The sequence below is a fragment of the Pan paniscus genome, chromosome 22 (assembly GCF_029289425.2).
Source record: "Pan paniscus chromosome 22, NHGRI_mPanPan1-v2.0_pri, whole genome shotgun sequence".
Lineage (NCBI taxonomy): Eukaryota > Metazoa > Chordata > Mammalia > Primates > Hominidae > Pan > Pan paniscus.
Window position 1 is genome coordinate 19,801,219 of NC_073271.2, and position 22,673 is coordinate 19,823,891.

Here is a 22,673-nt window from a genome sequence, read left to right on the forward strand (position 1 = left end):
CTATTATATGCACACAGGTACGTAAATACATATCAACGCCCAAACACTGTTGACTCATTGTAGAAATATAATCTCAACGTAACATAAAACTGAGTAAAAATAGATTAATATTATAGGAAGACTGAGCATCACAGACAAGAACTCAATCCTAGATTACTTGAAAAATGTAGTATTATAAAAACAGTTGTATGATTTACAGAATGGTAGTTTGCCAGTTGCTGTTGTCTCTTCCAGAAATATTTGTTCTGATGTATAGCAGCTTGTTTAAATCCAAGTATCCAGTGGTACTCAATTAGTGACTTTCAAACTCCTTGTATATGATCCACTTTCACCAAAAATGGCCTATGTTTCCTACAGAAGATTATTCTCTAGTATTAGGTCCTCAGGTACTGGGTTTGCTTTATGAATACGGACCAAAAATATTACATATTATTCATGATAATATGAATAATATGTTTTGTTTGTTTGGAAAGTTAAACCGTCAGAGAAACAAATGGCAGCATTCTTGCTTCCCAGTCATTGTAGAATTTATCCAATAAGACAAGAGCATAGTGGCCTTGCCTGTAAACTTCAATTATCAGTACACCAACATTGGACCAACCCCCAGAGAGACCAAATATTTTACACTCTGACACGTACGCCTCTTCTGGCAATCAGTTTTGGCTGACATAATGAAATACAGTTAATCCATGAACACGTGGAACCACAACAGTTAACTTGCTCAATCATGCCTGTAACAATTCAATTAGCAAATCCCCATGGACATTCTGTACCTCAGAAGAATTATCCAGGGATATTTTTACTATGCCTGTTTTCTAATCACATTGGCAAATCTAACTGTTTGTACAAGAGAATATCATTGCCCTTGCCAAGAGGAAGGGTCAAATTTATTAACAATCCCGTATGTCTACATTCATAAATTGTTATTTCATGTATGTGATAGTGATTATGGTTAAGCAAAGGCTTTAAATCTTTGCTAGAGAGTAATAGTCAAGATCGTGTTCTTTTTGTCTACTCATCCCAGAATGAATCTGGCAGAAATTGCAAACAATTACCAGGTCAGAAATAAGCCAGATTTATAAATTAAGAAATGAGAGTCCACAGAAAGGTTAATATGAACATAATTATTCACGAAAGTCTAAGGTAACAAGTCAGTAATCAAATGACTTCAGCACACTCAGGCATTATTTTCAAATAGCATCATAAAATAGGCATTCATGCTCCAGATTGTCCAGATAAGTAGTGGGATTGGAGGCTTATATGGACAACACAGTTTGAAGGATTGGGACAAGTTCCCTGAGGAAGAATAAAGCTGAAAGTTACAGTTAATCAAAGATGAAAATGAAAATCCTTAGTGTTAACATTTCTAAAATCAAATCTTTGCATCACTGCTACTTTGGGTATGTGAGTTTTCACATAATTTTTGTTTACTAAGTGAATTGGAAATTAGGTTAGTTATTACTAACCTGATCATCAGTTATTACTAACCTAACCATTATTACCACATAAAGTTTATGCACTAACTTAAGGACACATTGCTAGTACAGCTTTTTAAAAAACATTTTACCATTTTATTTTGAAAGGATTTTAGACTTATAGCAAAGTTATAGTAATTTTACAGAAAGTGCTTGAATGGCATTCATCCCTCTTCCTCTCATGTTAATATCACATGTAAGAATTGTAAACCTAAGAAATGAGCAATGGTACAATACTATCCTCTAAACCACAAACTTATATTTGGATTCCATTATGATTTTCACTAATATGATTTTCTGACCCAGAATTTAATCCAGGATCACACAATACATTTAATGGTAAAGTCTCTCATTTTCTTCAACTTGTGATAGTTTTTTTTTTTATTACTTTGACACATTTAAAAAATACTGACCAGGTAAGTTTGGAATATCTCTCATTTTTTATTTGTGTGATATTTTATTATCATTAGTTTGAGGTTATTCATTTTTGGCAAATAATGTTTATTTTTCTCCTCTTAGCGTATCATATCAGATGGTACCTGATTTCTATATGCCTTACCTGTGGTAACCCATATTGCTTGGTTGATAGTGACTGCTAGATTTCTTCATCCTAAATATATTATTCTGGCTTTTGTACTTTGAAAGAATGCAATATTCTATTCCTTCTTAAAGTTTTACCCACTGATTTTAGATCTATTGCTACAATTTGCCTTATAACTATTACTACTGTTGATGTTCACCTAGTGGCGATTCCATTTTTCCCTCATCTCTTCTACATTGATAAGCTGAAATTATTCTGTAAAACAAACAAAGACAAAAAAACCTTATTTATACCTATATTTTTTCTATTCTCATGCTGCTAATAAAGACATACCCGAGACTGGGTGATTTATAAAGAAAAGAGGCTTAATTGACTCACAGTTCCACATGGCTTGGGAGGCCTCACAATCATGGAAAAGCAAGAAATGCCTTACATGGTGGCAGGCAAGAGAGAGCTTGTGTATGGGAGCTCCCGTTTATAAAACCATCAGATCTTGTGAGACTTATTTACTGCTACAAGAACAATATGGGGGAAACTGGCCCCATGATTCAATTATCTCCACCTGGCCCCACCCTTGACACTTGGAGATTATTACAATTTAAGGTGAGATTTGGGTGGGGACACTGCCAAACCATATCAATACCCATTTAGTTATTTATACCAGAAAATAAAGTCTGACCTCTATTTTGATGTATATCACTGACTTCTTTTTGGGCCTCACCTCCGTTCTCCTGTGGCTCCACATACAGACAGGCAGATAAGAAGGCACATGAGCTTGCACTTCATGGAAATTCAAATCTTCTCTGTGGGAACTTTTTCTCAGTCTCACACCTTAGTATCATAATGACATAAGAGAGGCTAACTTTAATACCCATAGAATCTTAACACACATATTATAAAGCTGAAAACATGTTAGAGAAACACCACATTGTAGTAGCCTGTCCAGTTTTCTGGAATCAATTATTTATACATTTATTTCATAAAATATAATGTATTTATTTATTTTCTTTTTAAACAGTTTTTATTTTTAATTATTATGGATACATAATAGTTGTACATATTTATGGGGCACATGAAATATTTTGATTAGATACCCACTGAGAATTTTATTTGAATTTTTAACCCCATTACTTACATATATAAGATCTTCCAATAATGTGGTTTCATTCAACATTGTTTAATTATAACATTGATAAGAAACAACTTGATTCCTGATGGCTAAGGTCACTATCTGTGTGGAGTTTGCATGTTTTCTTTATGTCTGTGTAAGTTTTCTCTGGATTTTCCAGTTTCCTCATACATCAAAAAGATGTGCTTTTTAGGCAAATTAATTTGTTTAAATTTTCCCCCTCTGAGTGTGTGGGTGGGTGTGTGAGTGTGCCCGGAAATGGAATGGCCAGCGTTGGTTCCTGCCTTTTTCCCAGAGCAGTCATGATAGGCTCCAGCAATTTGCCACCCTAAACTGGAATAATCATATGAAAAAAAGAATAGAATGGACGAATACAATTTATTTCCAAATAAGTATTTTTAAGGCATACAATATGTGATGGTTAATATGAGTGTCAACTTGATTGGATTGAAGGATGCAAAGTATTGATCCTGGGTGTATCTTCAGGGTGTTGCCAAAGGAGATTAACATTTGAGTCCGCAGGCTGGGGAAGGCAGATCCACCCTTAATCTGGGTGGGCAAAATCTAATCAGCTGCCCATGCAGGCAGAATAAAAAGAAGAATAAAACGAAGAATGTGAAAAGACTAGACTGGCTTAGCTTCCCAACATACATCTTTCTCTTGTGCTGGATGTTTCCTGCCTTCAAACATCAGACTCCAAGTTCTTCAGCTCTGGGACTTGGACTGGCTTCTTGCAGTTGGCCCATTATGGGACTTTGTGATCGTGTGAGTTAATACTCCTTAATAAACACTTAATAAACCCATATATATATATATATATTTATATATATAATATATATGTATATCCTATTAGTTCTGTTCTTCTAGAGAACCCTGACTAATACACAATACTTATACATATGCATAATAAACAATGTGGTATAAAAGCTCTCCACAAGCCCACCATATTTGTCCTTGTTGTTTTTGAACTGCCCAGTGATAGGAGGTATTCCTTATGATTTTCCTTAGCAAATATTTATTCCTTGATCTAACTGATAGCCACTACAACCTCCATCACTCACTTATTCACCAAAAATTTGGTAAATAATACCAACTAAATAAAAAATCAAATTTGTAAGTAATTAAAATAAGTTTTATTGGAAGTGTTACTGAGGACTGTAGACTGAAGTTTCTAGCCTGGAAACAGCCCTTTCAAGAGGTGCTTCCAGACTGTTCTGCCACAGTGTTTCAGCCTCCTGCATATATACAGGTGGTGGAAGTTCAGTAAATGCAATATGATACAGAACTTGCTCTGAAGTTACAATATAGCAGAATCACAGCAAGGTTTGGGTCTGTTATAGATTACAGAGACATAACCACTCACCAAATCAGACATTATGTTATGTGTAGGAAAAGGCAAGGACTAGGGTTACTTATGTTATATGGAATATATTGATTAAGGCAAGAGATGCATGGAACTGTGTGTTGAATCCTGTTTTGTCTTCAAAGCATATTTTCAGAGAGCTGCACATTGTCTCAAATTCAGGAGATCTACAAAATTTTGTTCGCAAGCAGCAATAAGCAAATATGGCTTTTTACATTTGTTACTTTGTCTCACAAGTTTCTCCTTTTGCTCATGAATTAATCCCCCAGTTATATTTACAAAGCCAACATTGATTAGCTAGGAAGGATGTTTTCTAGGAAGGTTCATAGTCTTCAGTTGCGGATGTAAGGAAGGAGGACCAGGTGCATATTTGCCTATTCATTGGAAAACATGCGTTGAATTACACATCCATTTTTATTAGAATGACCTTTTCTTCCCCCCGATGTTGTCATTTCTGCACCCAAAATGACACCTCAACAGGACTATTGCAAGGATACTACAGATTATACATACAAGTACATATTTAATATCATCAAAATTACATATTGGAAAAAAATACATGATAACTGGAACATATATTTGTATTTTTTATTAGTTGTACTGTTTTACCCCATTTTATATCCATACTTATGAGAGACTTCCCCATAAAAATAAATTTGGGCTAAAACAAATTGTAAATATTTTTAGAGAAAAATTCTAACCAAAACTCTGGATGACAAAACCTTACAATAGCCACAGTTAAAATTTGATGAAAGTTTTCAATTGACAAGGAAATTGGTTATTTCTACCACATGCAGCATTTTAAGATAACCAGAATCATGACTGAGAGCATCACATCAAGACCAACAAAAGTTTATGTTTTATAAAATTTTTAGAATATTTACATTAATAACATATCTATATAACTATAATTTTAGAAACAGTTTAGCATAGCCGTTAAAATTATAACTAACATTTGATTTTTATGAATTTATATAATTTTGGGACATTTATATCAATAACATACCCATAAATCTAACTGAAAGACCCAGTATAATTTATTATTTGATAATATTTCTCATACAATTTACCAAGTTAGTCTAATCATTTAATCCAAAAAGACATACTTTAGAATTTTGATGCTGGGGAAACCTTCAAAAGATGCCAAAAGGTTTAAAATGTTTGATCCAACACAATCACAGGTCACAGTACAAAAAAAAAGTAAATTATTTAAACAGAGTCCAGAGTGGTAATCAAAATACTTCAAAAGCAATTGAGAAAGTTACATAGATGTAAAAGATGTGAAAACCTTAAGCCCTTTAAAGCTCAGTTTTCTAATTAATCAAAAACCTAATAAAGACAACAGAGGAAATTATTTTGATAAAACATGAAATCTTTGTTTTTAGGCCAGTTACCAAGAGGAAAAGAGAAACCTGAAGTGTAATTTTATCTACTTTCTGGAAGCCCTTTTAGATAATCTACATATATCTATATAATCTATATAATCTATATATACTATATATAATCTATATAACATATAATGCATAGATATATTAGATTATATATTAGATATTATATAATATATAATATATTAGATTATATATTATATATTATATAATATATAGATATATTAGATATATATAATATATAGATTATATATATAATAGCGCTGCTATTCATTGTATACAAGGCAGGGGGGCAGGGTAAGGAATATGAGTCATCTCCAATGAGCGACAGAGTCACACAAGTCACCGGGCCACCGGACAGGGGGCCTTCCCCTTTGAGGTGGCAAAGGTGGAGAGAGGCAGGACAGCTTACGTCACTATTTCTTCTATGCAGTTATCAGATAGATCAAAGACTTTAATACTTTCACTAACTCTGCTACTGCTATCTAGAAGGCGGAGCCAGGTGTGCAGAGTGGAACACGAAAGTGGACCAGGAGCGTGACTGCTGAAGCACAGCATCACAGGGAAACGATTAAGCCTCCAGATGGCTGCGGGCAGGCCTGACTGATGGCAGGCCTCCCACAAGAGGTGGTGGAGCAGAGAGTTCTCTAACTCCCCCCGGGGAAAGGGAGATTACCTTTCCGGTCTGCTAAGCAACGGGTGCCTTCCCAGGCACTGGCATTACCGCTAGACCAAGGAGCCCTCTAGTGGTCCTTACCCGGGCGTAACACAGGGCTCATACTCTTGCCTTCTGGTCACTTCTCACTGTGTCCTTTCAGCTCCTAACTCTGTATGGCCTGGTTTTTCCTAGGTAATAATTATGGAACAGGTAATAAATGTAGAACAAAGATTAATATAATAAACAATTATGCTACAAACTAATGATTGGAGATATTCATATATAATCATATCTATATTCTATTTCTAGTATAACTATTCTCATTCTTATTATTTTCTTTATTATACTGGAACAGCTTGTGCCTTCAATCTCCTGCCTTGGCACCTGGGTGGCTTACATCTTATAAATAATGCATCTTCATATTCATAACTTTCTTTATGTCTCTTTCTCCTACTTACTGAATTATTTCTGTTATTTAATAAACACCCCTTAAATAACCTCTGAATTAGACAAAAATATTATTTTCTCAATAAAGAACAAATTTTTATATCATGATTACAATTTTTTACACTAAAAACACATCAATTTGGGTACACGTTATACATAGAATTACATATATTAATTAAAACATTTTAACTCTTAGTAACCTTAAATTTTAGTGAAAGCCTAAAAAGCAAGATATTGAATTATTTGTCATATATCAATGTTTTACAGATGAGAACTATTTCATAATTTTTAAAAACACTTTTCCTTATAACATAACATTTTCTAAATTGAGGATGACTTAGACATTTATTATCTATTATTTAATTTATCATAACTTAAGATTTAAAATTCTATAAAAATTATATTTATAAGCATTTATTCCATTTACACTTCCCTACTTTATTTTCAACAATTTCCTTACATTAGTTATGAAAACTGTGATATTAGACAAACCTAGTCATAATTTCAAATTTTCCTTAACAGTTTTTATAACTGGTGAATATCAGGTGTTTACATACATGAGAAAATTAAAGTAAAATATATGGATATTTTGCCAGTAACTCAGAAATACAACTGTTGTTTTTATTAAATCAACAATAATAAATTAGTCATGTTTATCAAAAATTACACTAACAAAATTTATTTTGTTTGGGGCTGGGCTTATAGTTTTAGGTATTTTGCGCCAAATCGGGGTGTCAGACATATAAAACTGTCTGACCAGTAAACACAGTAAACACAGGCAAAAATGTATGCTGACAAGTTTGAAGACACTTCTATTTTATTTTTACCAATAATTTTATAACCAAATTATTTATTAGTAATCTACTTAAGTCATGAGAACTAGGAAATATTTGCGCTTATTTATGAGTACTCATTTATGTAAGATACTCATTATGTAAGATACGGTTTGGCTGTGTTCCCACCCAAATCTCATCTTGAATTCTCATATGTTATAGGATGGGTTCAGTGGGAGGTAACTGAATCACGGGGACAGGTCTTTCCTGTGCTGTTCTCATGATAGTAAAAAAGTCTCATAAGATCTGATAGTTTTAAAAAGGGGAGTTGCCCCAAACAAGCTCTCTTCTCTTGTCTGCTGCCATGTAAGACGTGCCTTTAACCTTCCACCATCATTATGAGGCATTCCCAGCTCTGTGGAACTGTAAATCCATTAAACCTCTTTGTTGGTAAATTGCCCAGTCTCAGGTATGTTTTTATCAGCAGTGTGAAAATGGACTAATACAATGTATAAGTCAATTTGATACCATGTAAAAACAGCATGTAACACAAAATATGTACATGTATGTAAACATGTAAACACATATGCCCTCACACTCGAAGGTCTAATAGTTTTCACTTTAGAGCTTCAGACATAAAATAGTAATATAAATTCATTTGTTTATAAATAACAGTTGGATCCAAATTATGTCTGATAAAATTGAGAACTGTTCATGTGGCTAAACTCTTCTTGCTCAGATGGAAAATTTATTGAATGCCATGAACCAAAATTTTGGCTAAAACTGTTCCTACAAAAATTTGATTTTTAAAACCCCTTTTACCTTTTTTTATTCAATTTTAAATGAGCTTATGTTTAAATTTTTAATGTTTACATTATAGCTAGAACTGGCTGAATTGTATGAAAAACAAAAAATCTCCAAGGAGCCTTGAATTAGTGATACTGTAAACAATGAGTTTTAACTCAACACCATTAGAAACGTGAATAGATCAAAGGAAGCGGGAAAACATAGCTAGACAGAGAACCTGGCTGACTCTACATATTAGCTCTATAGTTGCAGGTTGATCATTGGAGCTCCAAGTTTTTCTTGATGTAATTTGACCATCAATTTAAAATATGCATAAGAACAGACCACAATATGTAGGCTTCTGGAAGCCTAGCCAACCCAGCATGTTTTAATGTTTTAAGAATTCAATTTTTTGTAAATTTAGTATTAAATCTCTTTTAGTTAAACCCTTCCATCTAGGGAGGTACTTGCAAGAATAGGCTGTGTGTGAGTTATACATGAAGCCTGCAGGAATGTTGACTAGAAATTAGTTTTTCGGTGCCCCTATTATTTTAGTTTGGGATGATTTATTTCCCGTTGTGAAATGTCAGCAAAGCGAGAATACTAGTGAGAAATGTAGCAGATCAAATGTCCTCTTTTGAGTGTTGCCAATGGCTATCACTCCCATTACATGTTTCAGCTCCTCCACCTGGTTGTCTAAAGCAATCATGGGGACTCAAAGCACTGAGTGACTGACCCTGATGTGTCTGTCCCTGGAAGAACCAATTCTTAATTACATATGACAAGGAATTTTCTACATGACCACTACACATCATAAAGATTGTACCTCTGACACTTCCACAAGACCTCTGATCACCAGAAATGCCAAATCAGAATCTGGCTGAAAGGATACTGAGTGTCTCTAGTCTGCAGAGTTAACACAGGTCAAACCCTCATAAATTATTAATAATTTCTGTCTTCCCGAGCCTTATTTACAGAGTCAAATAGAAAGGGAAAGCACCAATACAGCCTAGCCAATCTTACAGCCTCTCACGTTTATTCCTTCCTACTGTCTATCAACTAGGAGACTTTTCCTTCTTGAGAAAGAAAAAAATCTCGAGAAAGACCTTATCTCTTGTCAAGGAGTGAGAGCAACTAGCTGAATAAAACCCAAGTTTGTTAACTAAATGGGAATTCTGAGACTCAGGAGAGACACATCCAGTTGTCTGTTAACTGTGGAGGAGCAAGAAGGAATTAAAGGGCAGGGACCAAGTGCTGGTACCAAGATGCCAGGTCCCTGCAATGTTTCAGACGACCCTGAATAGTCAGCTCTGAGTCCCTTTGTGGTTGTTATGACTGTTGATTAAAAGAAAAAAATTAAGCTTTTAAAGAATTAAAGTTAGTTTTATTCTGAAGTCTTACTCAGGACTATAGACTGAACCAGCCTCTAAAAGAGCAGCCATTTAGAAAGGTTCTATTAGACAGTTCTACCACAATATTTTAGCCCTGTTTATAGACAGGTGGCAGAAATTTTAAAAATTTTATTAGAATTGGTTAGGAAAAGTAAACAGATACTTTGTGCAAAACCACATTCAACTTTTTCAGACATTCCATTAAAGTAAATAACATCAAAGTTTTGGTGTAGGAGTAGGAGTAGATCTGGTTATCGATTACAGAAGCATAATCACTAACATCATCAGATGTTATCTCCTGTATAGGAAAAAGCAAAGACTACATCATTTACTGTTCAAGAAATATAGTGACTTGGCTGGGCGCGGTGGCTCACGCCTGTAATCCCAGCACTTTGGGAGGTCGAGGCGGGCAGATCACGAGGTCAGGAGATCAAGACCAGCCTGGCTAACACAGTGAAACCCTATCTCTACTAAAAATACAAAAAATTAGCCGGGCATGGTGGCGGGCGCCTGTAGTCGCAGCTATTCGGGAGGCTGAGGCAGGAGAATGGTGAGAACCCGGGAGGCAGAGCTTGCAGTGAGCCGAGATCGCGCCACTGCACTCCAGCCTGGGCGACAGAGCGAGACTCCATCAAAAAAAAAAAAAAAAAAAAGAAAGAAAGAAAGAAAGAAAAAGAAATATAGTGACTCAAGTAAGGGATGTGGGAGAGTATGTCTTCTATCCAGTTTTATCTTCAAAGCATCTTTTTGGAAAGCTGCACATTGTCAGAGAGTTAAGGATTGTGAAAGTATGTTAACAAGCACAAATCAGCAAACGTGGCTTCTTACGTTTGCTACTTTGCCTCACAATAATTATCCTGCTTGGTTTTTATTAATCTTTCTTAAATGTGTATAGCTCACATTTATTTCAGTGTTTAATTTTAGAAGTGTTTGGGGTCTTTATTTCAAAGGTTGGTCATTTTACTATTTTTTTTTTTTTGACAAGGCATATGCTGTAGGAATTTACCTCTTGTTTTTATCATTTAGCCTGTGGTAACATTTGTTTTCTCACACATCATTTCACTTAAAAGTCAAAGTTTCCAAGAACCTATCAAAGACAGTAAATGAGGACTTCCTGTATCTTGCCCATTTTCATTACATTACTAGTTAATTTCAGGGCACACAAGGAAAAAACACTATATTCTATTTACATATCTATTAATTGATATTCTTTATTTCAAATATGAATCAAAGTAACAGAATACATGCCTGAATTGAAAAGATTTCACAGATTTCAAAGTGTCTTTTTACTTTTCCTAACCAATTCTTATAAATTACTAAAAGAAAACTTTTTTGTGTGGAAGTAGAGGAATGATTTTAACTTGACTATGCTTTTTTATTCTCAAAGTGACTGGTTAAACTACAAGACATGTTGTGGAAGTCGCCTAAATTCTACTAAGCATATGACAGCAATGGTCATAAATTGGTTTGGGATTTATGAAAGTTTATAAAGAATACCACTTTTATTACCTACTATAATTGTTAAAAACTAGAAATTCACTCTGTTATTTGAATTGCAGGAGACGAATAAATGCAAAATGAAAGTAAAACAATCAACTTTGTTAATTATTTATATCTATAATCACTCTAAATTATATATTTGATAACATCATGGCAACTTGCATCGAAGAATAGCTAAATCTCAATCCTTAATATTGGCTTATTTGGTAAAAAGTAGCTTTTTAAATATTTCCCATAATGATAATAGGATTATATTTATCAACTTTTAATTATTTATAAATGACATTTTTGAGATGATTTAAGTTGTTTTAATTTACTTTGCAAATTGATAATCATTAAAACATTCATGCTTCTAAGTAGGAAAGTGTATTTTGATTAATTAAGGGCCAGTGCCTGAAGAATATGTTTGCTTTTGATGCTGAGTTGCTCTGTATGAGCAGTTAATATCATAAGAAATGTAAGATAACATAACCATCATTTTATTGATGTTCAAGAACTGACAAAAATATGCTAATAATTAAGAGTTGAAGAATTATGACCCAAATATTTCTGATGCTAACAGGTGATCTGTAAAGAGAAAAACAAACTTAGGATGACACAGTTTTGCGTGGTGTTTACTTTCTATTAAAATTCTTCCTCAGGGCTAATTTGCAATATTTTATTCCTGACTGGCTAAAGGTATAATTAATGATTTGCTAAAGCATATTTTACATGTATAAATAGCACAAGCACCTGAACTATTCTACAATGAGCTATTTGGATGTTTTAATGTAGTTTCCTAGTTTCTTGGCCATATACCGCTGAAATTAAAGTGGATCTCTTTTGTTTACAAGTGTACAATAAAATAATAAAGAGATACATCCATGACTAGATCTCAAGATGCCAGAAAAAAAAACTAAAACCTTCTGTTAAAAGACAATTAATTATATTTATGTTATAGTTATTGGCCATTTTATTTAGGTAAAAAGTATTACACACACGTAGTTCTTTTTTCTTGCTTTACTCTTGCTTTGAGATAAAGCACAATATAGAGATTTGATATCAAATTTTATCTTTTAATAGAACAGATTTGTGTCACTAAAATAACAATTTTAATGTAGTATCTGAAAGACTAGTATTTGTCGAAAACACTGTATTTAGCTCAATTTATGAGGAATGCCTGATCCTTTCAGCAGCTTTACCCAACCTGAGATCCCAGTTACCCAACTTCTCCCAACCTGAGCTCCAAGTTAGTTGGGACAGAAACAGTCCTTCAGGCAGCTCCAGACCCTTTAGAACGTTGTAAATACGGTCTGCTCTTCTCCCTCCAGTTCGGTTCAAGGGAGAGAAGTGACAATTGGGCCTACATGCCACTGTCTTCAGACCAAGACTAAGATAACTCAGAACTGGAGAGAAAGTGGGGGAAGAGGAAGCAAAAATGCGACAAAAGTTGAGTTTTCCTTGTTTGTTCATTTACTTGAAACTGTAAACTTTTGACTGATTTCCACTGCTTCTATACAGTTATTTTATTCATTTGCAAGCTTTTAAAAAATATTTCTGTGGGGAACCAAAACTTGAGTTTCCTGTTTTGCCATCTTGCTAATTTTACAGGCTGATGTTACTTGTTAAGGATGTTTCTGTTTGTGTTCAGGAGATGTATGTAGATAAGAGAGATAAGGTCTGTAGTTTTTGATATTTTAAGAATTTTTTTCTTGTAATTGTTTACTAAATTTGGATAATGAGATAATGCTGGGCTCATAGAATGAGTTAGAAAGTATTTCTAATGCTTCTATTTTGGGGAAGAGAATATAGAGAATTGGTATTACTTCTTTCTTAAATGCTTGGTTGACTTTATTAGTGAGTAACCTGTAATTAAGGATGTGCTTTTTGGAAGGTTACTAATTAGTTATTACATTCCTTTATAGAAGAATACTACGCAGATTATCTATTTCTTTTTGTATAAGCTTTGGTGTTTTTTTGCCTTTCCAGCAATTTTAAAATTTCATCAGCTTTGTCAAACTGTGGACACAAAGTTATTTTTAATAGTGAATTGTGATTATATTTATGGTATCAACCTTAATGACCCCTTTTTCATTTCTCATCTTGGTAATTTGTGTTTTTGTTCTTTGTTTTTTTTTTTTCCTTTTGCCATGTTAGAGTTTGATCAATCTTTTAAATGTTTTTAATGAACAGTTTTTGGTTTAGTTTATTTTCTATATCATTTTCGTTTTTAAATTTGTTGAGTGTATTAGTCTGTTATTATACTGCTACAGAAAACTAACTGAGGCTGGGTAATTTATGAAGAAATGAGGTTTAATTGACTCACAGTTCCACATGCTGTACAGGATGCATGGTTGCTGAGGCCTCAGGAGACTTACAATCATGGCAGAAGGTCACGTGGCATATCTTCACATGGTGGCAGGAGAGTTAGAGAAGGGGGAAGTGCTACACACTTTAAAAAATCAAATCTCCTAAGAACTCACTCACTATCATGAGAACAGCAAGAGGGAAATGCACCCCCATGATCCCATCACCTCCCACCAGGTCCGTTTCCCAACATTGGGGATATAATTTGACATGAGATTTGGGTGGAGACATAGAGCAAAACCATATCATTGATGTGTCTTCTACTTTTTCTTATTTCTTTGTCTTGACTTGTTTAGGCTTAAATTGCTCTTTATATGCTTTCTATGGTGGTGGCTTGGTTTATTGATTTTAGTACTTTTTTTCTAATATTGCATTTACTGTTCTATACTCTAAGCACTGCTTGTGTTACATATTACACATTTTGATAATTATATTTTCATTTTGAGTTAGTTTAATACTTTTTTCCCTCAAGACTTTCCATCTGACCTATGCATTACTTAGGTATGTGTTATTTAGTATCTTAGTGCTCGTATATTTTTCGGGTATGTTCTTCTTATTGACTACTAATTCAATTAAATTATTTTCAGAGAGCATATTTTAAATATAATTTCCATTATTTTATATTTGTTAGGGTTTGCTTTATGAATTAAGATAGGCTGTATTGATGAATATCCATGCACACTTGAAAATATTTTTTCCTACTGCTGGAAGGTGGAATAAATGTCCATCATATAATTTTGCTTCTGGTATTCAGTTCTTCCACAATCTTGCTAATTTTTTCCAGTGAACTGACAGAGAGGTTTTGAAGCTTCAAAACATAACAGTAAGTTTGTGTACTTCTTTCAGTTCAATCAGTTTTTTCTTCATGTGTTTTACAGCCATTGTTTGGTGCATGCACATGTAATTTTTTTATAACTTCTTGATGAGTTGATATTTTTATTTTTACATGATGTTCCTCTTTGCCTCTGGTAATTTTGTTTGGGTCTTTAATCTACATTGCCAGATATTAAAATAGCCACTCCAGATATCTTTTGATTAGTTTTTTATGACAATGTTTTTCATCTTTTTACCCTTAACCAACATACATAATTATATTTTATGTGAGTTCTGGTATACATAATATTTCTCCATCTTTTATTTAAAGAGTTCAGACTATATTTAATGTAATAATTAATTTATATTAACTTATGCTAACATAGTGTATCATTATCGATAAGTATTTGTTCCTTCTGTTTTTGCTTCCTCCTTTTTATCTTCCTATGGGTTATATAAACATTTTTGATATTCTAATTTTGTTAATCTATAGTTTATTATATTGAAAATGTCTGTGTATATTTTTCATTGATAGCTCCAGGAAAAGCAATACACTTATAGAATACATTAGAATCTACTATTATCAACATTTTATCTCTTCGAGAGACATACAAATTCACCTCCAACCACAATTGTTAGATAGCTGTCTTAAATACTGTCAGAAAATACTGTTCCATTAAATTTACACATTTCTGCAATTTGGCTTTTTGGGCAAAATAAATTGAGATGCTAAAGAAGGTTTCTATTCTTTCACTCTGCTCAGGATGGTGTCACCTGTATCATTTCTACGTAAATCTCAGACTTATAATTTCAGAGTTCTTATGTCATAAAATAAATCTCCTTTGTACATGAGGTGTAACTCTACAGCTCTCACCACATTGCCCCCAAGGAGAGAATAACTGTGTGTGATAAACTGATGTGATCATTTCTAAAATAATCCTTCTGATCTTTTCTCTAGAAATCTCATAATTGAATTCAATATAATATCAAAATTATCAATATTAAAAATCTTATTAAATGTTAACTCTAACAGATATTGGCAACCATCTCAATGTTAAAATTTTTGCTTTTGACCATCAAACACAATCTTAAAATCTAAATAAGAGAATAATAATGTATTATATTTACCCATATGGTTACTCTTTCTGTTCTCTCTTCATTTATAATCCTCCAATATATATTTTAATATATTTTCCTTTAATATGTATATTTTTTCTTCCCTTAATATATATTTTTTATTTCCCTAGAACTCCCTTTAGCCAAGTTTCAGCATATGGGCTTGTGGCAAATCATTTTAGCTTTCGATCACAGGAGACTATCGTTAATCATAATTCCTGAATATTATTCTTTTTAGATATAGTACTTCATGTTGATAACACTTTATTTCAGTACTGAAAAATGTTATGTCAGTTCATTCTTGCTTCCATGGTTTCTAATGAGAAACATGTTGTTTTTCAAGTTGTTTTTCTCCTATAAGTAGTTTTGTTTCACTAAGCCTGCATCAAGATGATTCTCTTGTTTTTGGAAAGAAGTTTGCCAGCAACATATCTCTGCATGATTTTCTTTGTGTTTATCTTGTTTAGAATTGCTCAAGTTCTTACATCCATGTTTGTGTCTTTGCCAAAGTGGAGAAATATTTAGCTTATTATCTTCAAACATTTTTCTTCAGTCACGCATTTGTTCTCTTCTTTTTCTAGAACTCTAATAAAACATATGTTTGATGTTCTACTAATGTCTAACTCATAAAGCTTAGCTGCACAGTTTTAGTTTTGTCTGTTTCCCCTCTGTTGGTTAGATTAGATATTTTTTATTGATCTATGTTTAATTCACTGAGTCTTTCCTCTTTTATTTCCAGTTTGTTACTGAGCCTCTCCAGTAAGTTTTACAAATTTATTATTATTATTTCTAGTTCTCAAATATTTCTTTTGTTTCTCTTTATATCTTTTTTGTACCTCAGATACCTCCGCTGAGATTTTCTTTTTTTTACCTGTTTCAAGAGTGTTTAAAAATGCTTTCTAGAACATGGTTATGCCAGCTGCTTCAGAATCCTTTTTTTCTGTCTTTCTATGTCTTTCATCTCTGTTCTTCTTCAAATTACTATTATTTTAGTTTTTGTAGGAAAAAATTTTTTTAGCATATGTCTTGGATGTTTTGAGTGTTAGGTTTTAAGTCTCAATTTCTTATTTAAATCCTCTCTTTCAGTATTGTCAACCTGTTAAGGAAGTTGTTCTTTACATTTCAGTTAAGTTTATAAAACCTTGTGAGTCACTCAGATGACAAAATTCCACCCTATAGTCTCTTCAGCCCTGGCTTGAAGTTGGCAGGAGCAGCCACCTTGTTATTACATGGTAAGGAAGAGCAGGACAGGGTTTTCCTCACTGACTTAGTTTGAGTGTGGTGCCTTTATCATTACTGTAGGAGGTTTTTCGTCAGCGATTTTTGAATCTGTAAGATGATAGAAAAAAACTCTATTATTTATTTCACTATATATATATATTTTTTCCACACATCCTTTTTTTCTCTCCAATGCAAACTCCAGTTACATGTGTAGCAGTACTCTTGATATTTCCCTTTGGTCATTGAAACTCTGTTTACTTGTGTCTATTTTTATCTTTTTTTCTGATATTGGATAATTTCAATGAAAGCTTAAATAATAATTTCTTCCCAACTATCTAATGTTCCTAGAATGTGCTGAAATTTCTGTAAATAGATTTATATTGATATCTAATATATAGTTGAATTTTAAACAATTCAACTCATTCAAATGAATTCCTATAAAAGACTTTTTACTATAGGTGATTAATTGCATTCTCAAATTTTCTTGACTTTTATTTTAGCACTTCAGAAACAGAAAAGTGGCATGCCTGATCTCTGCCATGAGCCTAAGGTTAAATAATATAATTATACTTTAAAAAAATTACTTAAGACCTTGGATAATGTGCTATTTTATCTAGGCAGAATAGCAAGAGGAGTGTGAGATCTTGTGTGTAGTGATGCTGCACTGTTGTAAAGAATCATCTGTTGACTATGCAAGACAAATATAATAATTTTAAACTTCATATATGCAACAGAATTAATTATATATAATTTAAAAACAATTTTTTAAATGTTAAGTAGTTGAATCTATATGCAAACATAAGAGAATATTTACCTTACTCTGAGTTATAAAAATATTTTGAAATTTTGGGAAGCCTGTTGAATAATCACCAATGACAAACAGATGGAGAAGTAAAAAACATTAACAAAGAGGTGGGTTCTGTTTTCCACGTGAAACTTTTAGCTCCATGACAGACCAGCCTGTAGTTATCTGTGTACACAGTTTACAGCTACAAAAACCTACTTTGGTATTTATCACAGAAAAGTGCTGAGTTAATTGTAAGTGTTATTCCTTCAGCAAAATATTCACTGACCTAAAACTCTTTGTGACATTTTACAATGCATACAGCCTCATGCAAGTTTAGACAAGTGGATTTATACTGTCTTATGAGTGCCCGCTCCTGATATATTACCTCATTATGCAAAAATAACATATCTTTCATGACTATTTTGACAAAAGTTTAAAACACATATGAAGTTCAACTTTCAGGAACCAAGGACTGCCAGAAAATATTAGCCTCCACATTATGCATGCATTTGGAAGCTTACCTGAAATCTACCTTTTATAAAGGAATAGTATGGGTAAGTGGAACTGTACATTTTTTAAACTTGATTGCCATTAAAGCAGAAATTATAAGGCTGCAACAACAACAACAAAAAATTACTGCATGCTTACTGAGTACAATATTTATATTTTTAGCCACGAAGAAATTTTTAAAACAGAGCCAGGGTCAAAATCACTTCATCAGCTTTGGGCAGAATTAAGAAAAGACTTTGAGTGTTATAATTTACATTTCTAAGTGTCTCATGAGTTTTATTAGTAAGATTTAGCAGGTGCGAAGCAGCTACCTTGGCCGTGTGCTCTCTGAAATCACCTTACCATAATCTGAAACCATTCTACCATAGCTGTTCAAGAGAGAAGACTTTTAGAAATAGGAGCAATATTATAGGTCAAGTTGCAGAAAATATTAACGTATTAGCTGATCTAGTGCCCAGTACCATTATGACGGCTATGCCTGCATAATATTAGCTACATATCCTAAGTAATTAAATTTCACATGGAATATATCAATGTTGTAAAAACTCAATGTTGTAAAGTATTTAATGTGTAGTAGAGAGGTGAAATATATGACAAATATATTAGATAAATTTACCTTCAAACACCTTTGGTAAACAAAAAAAAAAGTCTTTTAACTTTTTCTTATTGTTGCTTCTCTTGTTTTTGCTATTGGTGTATTTTTTTCCTCCAATTTCTGAGGTATAAAAGCCAATAAATACTCTGTAAAGCAACAAATTCTGTTATAGTTCCTACACAACCGATGCTCACGTGTCTTCACAGTGAGCTTCTCTTAGTCCTATGTATGTGTTTGAGTGGTTTGTGTGTATATACATATGTATATATACATCATAAACATAAATACATATATATGTTTTGATCTTGCTATTTGCTCCACTCTTTGTAGTTTTCAAACATTAATAATTATCTAATCTGATACTCATAGTGATGGAGGACTCAGTGGATCTTCCAAAACTGTGATTGAGCCCACTCAAGTAGAAAAATTGATATACAGTCACAATGTCCAGAGGGATGCTGGCTTTTATAGAAGTCCTTTTAAAATCACTAAAAGACCAGGTGCAGTGGCTCATGCCTGTAATCCCAGTAATTTGGGAGGTGGAGGAAGGCAGATCACCTGAGGTCAGGAGTTCGAGACCAGCCTGGCCAACATAGTGAAACCCTGTTTCTATTAAAAATACAAAAATTAGCCTGGCGCTGGCGTAATGGTGTGTGCCTGTAGTTCCAGCTACTCGGGAGGCAGAGGTGAGAGAATCGCTTGAACCTGAGAGGCAGAGGTTGCAGTGAGCCGAGATCACACCATTGCACTCCAGCCTGTGTGACAGAGTGAGACTCCATCTAAAAAAAATAAAATAAAATAAAAATAAAATCACTAAAAGAGTATGGTCATTATTTGAGTGAACATGCACCCAAAATGCTTTTCCTTGGAGACAGCAAAACTTCATTTCTAGTCATGCTGTCCAGGGAGACTTATCTTATTGATGTCCTTTATATAATACCAATGACAGATACTTTCCATTTGAGTGGATATGCCCTGTGCTATGGTTTCAATGTCCTCTCCAAAACACATGTTAACATTTAATTTCATATGTGGCAGTAAGGAGAGGTGAGTCCTCTAAGAAGTGGTTGAATCATGAAGGCTCTGTCCTTATGAATGGATTAAGCTATACATGGATTAATAAATCAATGGGTTTTCATGAGAAGAAAACTAGTGCCTTTATAAGGAGAGGAAAATAGACCTAAGCTGGCATATTAATGTGCTCACCTCATCATTATGTGCTACCCTGTACTGTCTCTAGATTCTGAAAACAGGCCCCACCAGCAAGAAGACACTTACCAGACACAACCCCTTCACCTTGGCCTTCTCAACCTTTGAAACTGTAAGAAATAATTGTTTGCCTTATAAATTACCTAGTTTCAGGTCTTCTATTCTAAGCAGCAGAAAATGGGGCTAATACACTCCTAAAATGTATTTTTAATAGAATGCAAATTTGTTTTCTTTGTCTATAAAAGACAGTTATTTTAGCGGGTTTCTGCCAAATTGGATTTCTAAAGAGGATAATTTCTTTCAATAAAAGGAGCTGTTTCTTCTTCATACTTAGAATTCCACTGAATTAATAGGAACTTTGAAGATTTGTGGGTTTTGCATTTCTTTTCTGTACTAAATACTCACTTGCGATGCTTGTTGTTTCAGAAATCCTTTCTCCCTGCGGCTGAAGAAAAAAGTGTGCAGCTGCCTGATAACCTATTAATAAAGGATATCAGAGTCCTCTCTCCCCAATGAACAAACAAAAACATATTTACACATTCCAAAATCAATACAAAAGAAGTAATTTTGCTAAAGTCTAACAAAATACATTTCATTATAACTATATATACACCTAAAATACACATTTGACCTAAACTTTGCTACTCTGAGGTCTAGCCATGGGTATGCAAGTCTAGAATTTAGATTGTTTTTGTTCGTTTGGGCCTTATTTATATAAATGAATACGTTCATCCTGGAAACAACCTATTTCGATAGAAAACAGATGGATACTGACATTTTGACAAAGGTTAATGTAATGGCATTGCAGAAGAGGTTTATGTTTTTGTTTTTAAAGTATAATGTCTATTCTTTTTGCCTTTTAGTTTTTGTCCTAAGTGGATTCATGCCTCAGTCATAGTAAAAATTTAGGTTAAAAAGTTTAAAACTTTTTTTAGCATGAAAAAAAACAACTTAAAACAATGTTTCAACAAAAATTGCAAGTTTCAGGATACAATTGACAAGCACTCTTGTAAGGGGACTTTTGTGGAATGGGGGACACTCACCGTGTCAGTATTTTTCAGGCTTCTGAAGAAAGTGCCTCAGCACAGACATTATCCTAGTAGTCCAGTTATCTGGGATGCTGGCATAGAAAGTGGCTCTGGCAGCATCACAGCAGAGGCAATGCTTTTGGCAAGAATCAGCATTTTTAGATGTTACTTCAGCACAAATAAAAAACTAGAAGCGACAATACAATCCAGAGTTGCCATATACAGGCCAAGAAAACTTAGGACTCTGATGGCATGCATGTAGAGCATAGAACTAAGCTATGAGCAAACAAAGGTATAAGAATGATACAATGGACTTTGGGGACTTGTGGGGAAGGGCGGTAGGGAGGTGAAGGATAAAAGACTACAAATATGGTGCAGTGTATACTCCTTGGGTGATGGGTGCAACAAAACCTCACAAATCACGACTAAAGAAATTACTTGTGTAACCAAATACCACCTGTACCCCAATAACTTGTGGAAAAATTTTTTAAAAGTAAGAAAATAAAAATAAAAAAAGAAATTAGCTGGGCGTGGTGGTGCACACCTGTAGTACCAGCTACTCGGGAGGCTGAGGCAGGGGAATTGCTTGAACCTGGGAGGCAGAGATTGCAGTAAGCCAATATCTCACCACTGCACTCAAGCCTGGTGACAGAGCGAGACTCCATCTCAATAAATAAATAAAGTAAACAAAAATAAAAACAGCTTCTGGAATGTCTTCAAATTATTTCAAATGGTTGTAATTGGAGCTGAAGTGACACTAAAGCCTATGTAAGTCAAACCAGCAGAATCTGTTTTTGTGCCTGATGTTCAGAGCTGTTTTAGCTATATTATAGACTGATGGCTTTCATTTTTCACTTCAAATTTCCCTGTATAGTCCACTATATTTTCTCAAGAGCTTAATAAGGACAAAAGCTAAAATGGAAGCTTATTGCTGTCAATGATTACCTGCCTGTTAATGTGTGTGTAGGTATATATAATGCTAACAGTGCGATTTTTTCTTAACTACTATTTAAAGATGTGTCAATGGTAATTCATTTCACAGAGAGTAACATGAGCCTAAAAATAGAATAGGAAGTACCGAATTATTCTTAAAGGAAAAACTTTCGTTTGTTGTTTTGAGGTGGACTGGACAAACAGGCGTTTATTGTTAAATTATTTACACTTAATTGTAATGCATTATATATTTCAAAATTATAGGCAAATCACCAAGATATATTTCTAGATATACGTGTTAAATGAGTTTGCTCGAAAGGAGACATCATTTATAGTAAGTTTTATTATTGTTATAGACAAGAACAAATGCAAGTGGAGCCTATCAAAATAAGCTACATTAGGCCCCAGTGCGATGACTCATGCCTGTAATTCCAGCACTTTGGGAGACCAAGGCCGGTGGATCACCTGAGGTCAGGAGTTCGAGACCAGCCTGGCCAACATGGTGAAACCCTCTCTCCACTAAAAATACAAAAAACTTAGCCAGGCATGGTAATCCCAGCTACTCGGGAGGCTGAGGCAGGAGAATTGCTTGAACTCAGGAGGTGGAGGTTGCAGTGAGCCAAGATGGTGCCATTGCACTCCAGCCTGGGCGACAGAACGGGACTCA